The sequence below is a fragment of the Pteropus alecto genome, unplaced genomic scaffold (assembly GCF_000325575.1).
Source record: "Pteropus alecto unplaced genomic scaffold, ASM32557v1 scaffold22, whole genome shotgun sequence".
Lineage (NCBI taxonomy): Eukaryota > Metazoa > Chordata > Mammalia > Chiroptera > Pteropodidae > Pteropus > Pteropus alecto.
The window spans coordinates 3,372,381-3,378,444 of NW_006434839.1; the positions used below are offsets into that span (position 1 = coordinate 3,372,381).

Below are 6,064 nucleotides of genomic sequence, written 5' to 3' on the forward strand. Positions count from 1 at the left end.
CTTTCTGGATGTGTCCATTGTAGCACAAATGTTTTTACTTTGGGAGATTATCTATTTTTTGTAGTTGTTGCTGGTAGTTTTAATGTCACATCTATGAAGTCTTTACCTAATCCAAGGTCACAAAAATTTATCCCTATATTTTCTTCTAACTGTTCTATAGTTTTAGCTCTTATATTTAGGTCTTGGATATCACAATCAAGATAGTGTGGTACTGGCATAAAGATAGACATAGAGATCATTGAAATAATACTGACAGTCCAGAAATAAACTTTTACAGTAACAATCAATTTTTGACAAGGGTGCCAAAACAATTCAAATGAAAAAAACATAGATTTTCCAACAAATGTTGCTGGTAAAATTGGACATTCACATACAATAGAATAAATTTGAGCTCCTGCCTCATACCATAAAAAGAAAACAAACAAACAAACAAAACACAAAATGAATTATATGCCATTAAATAAATTTCTACTTCCATTATATGGAGGTATCATATGATCCCTTTTCATAGACACATTTTTATTACAATAAGTAAAAGCAAAATTTGTACTATTAAATAGAGCTCTTTTTACATAAACCTTTGTGTTCATTTCGGATTGTTTCTTTTTTTTCTTTTATTTTTTTCCGCCTACAGAACCTGATATTCCTATGTGGTTTCCCATCAAAGTACTAATGAGGCCTGACCCTGCTTAGCTTCCGAGATCAGACAAGATTGGACACATTCAGGGTGGCATGGCTGTAGACTCGGATTGTTTCTTTAAGGTGTATTTTTTCAAAGTAGAATTGCTGAATGAAAAGATTTATTCATTTTAATATATATTGATAAATTAGTAAATCAGTTTCAATGACTGCATAATAGATAACATGCATTTATCATAATGTATTTATTTGAGAATCTCTATACTCAGCATTTCTCAATACACAATAGGTACTAAAGAAATATTTATTGGTGAATAAATAAATTCTACTCCTGTGGAACATTTTAATTGTTTCTAAATTTTCACTATGTTTTATAAATAATATTAAAACACGTATTCTTGTACCTCAATCTTTTTGACAACTCTGGTTATTTTTCTGAGGATATAGCCTTAGCATTGGAATTTTTGGTAAAGGAGCACATTGAAGCCTTTTGCTATATATCTCTTTCTAGATGAGTTCTATTTTAACTAAAGAATTCTGGAAAAATAAGTTTTTGTATTTTTCCTTTTTCCTCCAAATTACAAGATTTTGAATTTATCAATATTATTACCTTAATTTTTTTTTTTTTTAATTTTCAACAAGTTAAAATTTGTTATATCTTTATTTGGTCCTTACTTTCAACCTTCTTTTGATCTTTGCTTTCTTAATTTTTTTCTGGTAATTTAGTTATGAATACCTATGACCACTTTTGTTTACATTTGTCACAAAGGAATTGATCTAAATATATCAAAGATTTACCCTTGGTAGTGAGATTCTATCAGAAAAGAGAATGGTTAAACAATCATTTAATCATCCTTAGATTAGATAAGAGGAAAAAAGAATGCCCAAAGATCATCAGAATATTCATTGATAGTCCACAGATTGGATCATGGATAAAAAAGGGGCCACATACTAAACCTGACAAAAGGAGGCATTCATGCAGGCCTTATAAACTCAGTGACTGAAAGTAACCTGACAGGGTGGTCTAAACATAAAAATTCCTAACTAAAATCAGATCATGGTGGGTAGTCACCTCCTGGGCCTGTAGCTTCCTTGATAAAGGTCAATCTTTACCTTTGCAATTGTCTATTGTCTTTTTTATGCATCTAAGATAACATACCTTTGAAATACCAGAGTACTTTTCTTTTCCAGATCCCTCGAAGGCACAATTGCCAGCAACAGAGCATGAGACCATGCTGTTATGTCGTTGCCCAGGTACCATCTCTACGTTCCATAAACATTAACTATCCTGTACCCACCAATGTAAAAGAAGGATGATGTTTCTCCATTTTGGTTTTTATCCAATCTGAGATTTTCCTGCTTTGTTCTGAAAACAAAAACCTGGAGATACCTTTTCAAAGAAATTTAAAGAGAGTTTATCCAGGTAACGATTTGGATACTGAGAAATGTAGTCCTCATTATAAACCAAGATAAATCAAGACTACATTCCAAAATGAAGGGCAAGGTTTATAAAGGCAAAAGTTGCAAGGAACTACTGATTAGAGATGGGTTGCTAGGGGAAACAAGACCATATACTTACAGCATTTGTTTTCTGATTTGTGGGGCAATTGGACTTTCAATGGTCAGCTGACTCAGTGATCAAGAGGTGGGGTTGTGAGGTGAGAACAAGGGGTAACACATGATTACGCATTTATGAAGTCCTAGTTCAGCTCACGCCGGTAGAACAAAAACACTGTCTTTGATCACACGATTATAGAACAAGGAGTATTATTTAATGACTATAAGAAGTACAACTTATCAAACATTATTGTGGGGGCTAAAAAAAATATTAATAATTTTCCTCCCATCTTCTAAGTGCTTCTAGCTAGGTTAATAATCAAACGAACAGAAACAGATTAACAGGAGAAAATCAAATGTTTACTATATTTACATGGGGAATTCACATAAGCATGAAAATTGCAAAGACAAAGAGGCAACATTAGGTATATATGACATTTGAGGGCAAAGGAGAAAGGGGTAGGGGGTGTAGTATTGGCTTTCAGAAGTAAGAATGGGTGATTTACAGGTAGTTATGGTAGAGCAGAACATACATGGCAGGCAAATTCTTGCTTGGCAACTCAAATGATGGAATACTGGGGGTATCTAGCACTCTTGTTTACCATACTTAATTCGTAGTAGGCTAAGGCGATCATCCTAAGGTTTCCTTTCTGAAGCAGGTTTTTCTTTCTGAATCCCTTGGGCAGAAAGGGGGCGGGTTGAAGTTTCTTTCTGAGTTTGTTTCTTAATAAACACCTTAAAATCAATATATCAAAAAAGATAGGGTGGCAAACTTTGGCTTCCTTCAGTACGATCAGCACCAGTGGGGCTGCAGGCCCTGCAGGCAGTTCCAGAGCTCCAAAGGGCCTAGTTATGCTCTGCAAGCAGCTTCAGAGCTCAAGCTGCAAAAATCCAAATTTTGGGCCACAAGTTCTGATATTAGAGTTCTTATGAATCCTCGTTTCTCCCTTTGCATAGGATGCATCAGTGCCGATGAATCCAGTGATGAATCCAGTTCTCTCTTGAGTCCCATTGTCATTGTCAGAATGGTATGACTTCCTGCTCTGAGTCCCTCTTACCGCATAGAGGAGGGAAAAGAAACTAAAGTTTCATAGGGGTTTTAATCCCAGTGACCAAAGTCTGTAAAGGCTGGGTAACTAGGATGTAAGAAATTAGAGTAGCAGAACATGGCTTTCAGCAAAAGCGATAGTTAAAGCGTAAGAGAATATATACCTATTCAGGATTACAAAAGTTAAACAAATGCAGTATCCTGATTAATCATTTCTATTCTATGTGCTACCTAATTTTAGTCTTTACAATTGATTTCGAACAATGAGAAAAGCAGTAGACCATAAACTTAAGTGCTATAAACATGATCAGTAACCCTATGAATATCATGATAATAATTTGTAATATGGATTGGAATCAATTTCCTTTTCTGGAAGGTAACCAGCTAAATAAGTCATGTAATGGGTCATTCTTTCCTATTTTCTGTAGCCATTTGGCTCCTTGAACTTTTTTTTTTTAATCGGGTTTGTACTTCTCCAGAGGTATTGATATACGTACAGCAAGTAGTACAGACAACAGTGCAGATTCTACCTTGTTTAGCCAGCAGGTAGGCTAGGGCCACACGATTGTCTAAAATTACCCAAGCAGGGGGGTCTAGGGATTTCTGCTGGGCAGAAATGGCTTTAGCTGTTTCTTCAGCTGTTTGACCTACAGTAGCAGGTAAGTTTCTGATCTTCTCTCTGTTGATAGATACTTCTGCACTGGGGATTAGTATACTGAAAATGCTTTGTCCTTTGCCATCACTACAGCCAGACAGCATTTCTCTTTAGGATCCGACAATCTGTTTCTAGTCTGATTGAATGGGACTGCTAAAATGATGTCCCTTAGAAAATGATAGAGTGTTTCTATGAACAGATATAGGAATAATCAATTGTACAATAGGCAAAGCCCTTCTAGTTTCCAGCTGTCAAGACACCACAGTGCTTATCCCTTAGTTGGAGGGTCTAGTCCAATTCCACAAACAAAAGTAAACCCAGATGGTACACAAGTACCCCTCCAAGAGTAGTCTCATTTATAAACTGATTCATAGGTATAACAGAAAGAATTTCCCCTAACCTAGGGTGGGCTTATGTGCGTGCTGGCTAGAATTCATCTGCTTGATATCTAATAGATAGATAAATTCTACACAAATTGGTCATGTTTCTGTTTTTCTTTTTTCACTAAATACATTTTTGAAGTATATAATGAGAGGACCAAGGAGGCCTAGGTTTGCAAAATTGGTAACAGGAGTGAACAACTAATGATAAACATTGGTCTTCCCTTGATTGAGGGATTTGGTGACATAGAGGTTGCCTCCTTTAGCTGCACTTTGGGAGAGCTTTGTCAAGACATTATGTTTCTAAGTGTAAATGGTTATAAAAAAGGATAAGAAGAAAAAGATGCTTGTTTTAGTTGTCATTGTAAGAAGTGAGCATTTAAATGGTAAAGAAAGTGGGAAAGGCAGAGTGAACTTTTATCAGGGAAAAAACCAGAGAACCCAGGCTATTTGCAGAGGATCTTGAAAGAAGGTTAGTCGGCTAACTAAAAGATGGTAAAAACAGTAAGGAATAGAGTAAAAGAAAAATTATTACAGTTAGGTGTTCTGGTGAACATTTAGGTATCAGGTGTCAGTTTCTTTATTAAGATGTCTACTTCTTATCCTGAAGAAATGCTTGCTTCTCGTCCTGGTAATGACTTTGTTAGGCATAGTCTGGTGTCAGAGATGGGTTCTGAGGTCCAATGTTCTTCTGGAGTCAGCCTTCTTTGCTAAGAAAGATGAATCCAAGAGTCAATACCTTGTAATTTGGCAACACAAGGATTGATTAAAAGTACCTGATGAGATCCTTTCCAATGAGGCTGGAGGAAGTCTGAGTTGATGTCTTTGCCAATAGACAAAATCTACCAGTTACAAATAGAGACGCTGGTCTTTATCTCCCAGGAGCACTGTAGAAGGACTCTTTTAATGAGCGTAGAGTTATTCTGCAAGATATCAATTAATTCTTGACAGTAATATAAAAGGTCTCCTTTTATAAGAGTTGGTGGATAAGGTCCTTTGGTCAAATGCATAGGTCTTCCTGTTATTATTTCAAAAGGAGAAAATTTATGTTTACCAAGTGGGTTGGAGCCGAGATTAAGAAGAACCAAAGGGGTGTTTCAGGGATCCTTCTGAAAAACTCCAAAGTTCTTAAAAAATCACAAAGGTCAAGAAAACGACTCTATTTTTTGAATCTTGGGAAGCTTGTCAAACATATCAAAAGTTCTAAAACATTTGATCAAATAAAATCATAGTGTATTATGGAACAATATTGAAGGTATTCATTTCTATCATGGCAAAGACTTTGTAGGCAAATGTAAAAAGTTAAATAGTTATAAGCAAAATTTAGTTATTTGAATATTAAGAAGACTCAGTTTACTTAAGCAATGGAAGACCCTATGTTAAAGAGTACAGGAAATCATTTTAATAAAACCCGATATCTTTGTTTTTCCTTTGTGATCTCTTATTAAAAGCTACTAATAATACAAGAAAAGTTTCATTCTTTTAACAGAGCAATAACATTAAGTTTTAGTTTCGCATAACCAGATCATTGCTATTAAAGCTTAATTAATTTTTTAACCTTAATAATAATAATTTAATTATAAGATGTAAATTCTCACTTTCTCTCTTCCCATTCTGAAATAACCAGGACAAAATCATTTCTATTTCCCCTAATGAAAATATATCTCCATATCTTATACCATTATTTTTACTGAAGACATATATCAATTTCTTTCATATTAATTAGAATGTTTAACCCATAAAAACCTTAATTTTTGTGACAACCAAAAGCATTCATTAGATTGG

The 6,064-nt window shown here is 34.8% G+C and overlaps 1 pseudogene; it reads right to left on the reverse strand.

Annotated features, from left to right (window-relative positions):
• Positions 1–625: 625 nt before the first annotated feature.
• LOC112478811 lies at positions 626–744 on the reverse strand (annotated as a pseudogene).
• Between the last annotated feature and the right edge of the window lie 5,320 nt (positions 745–6,064).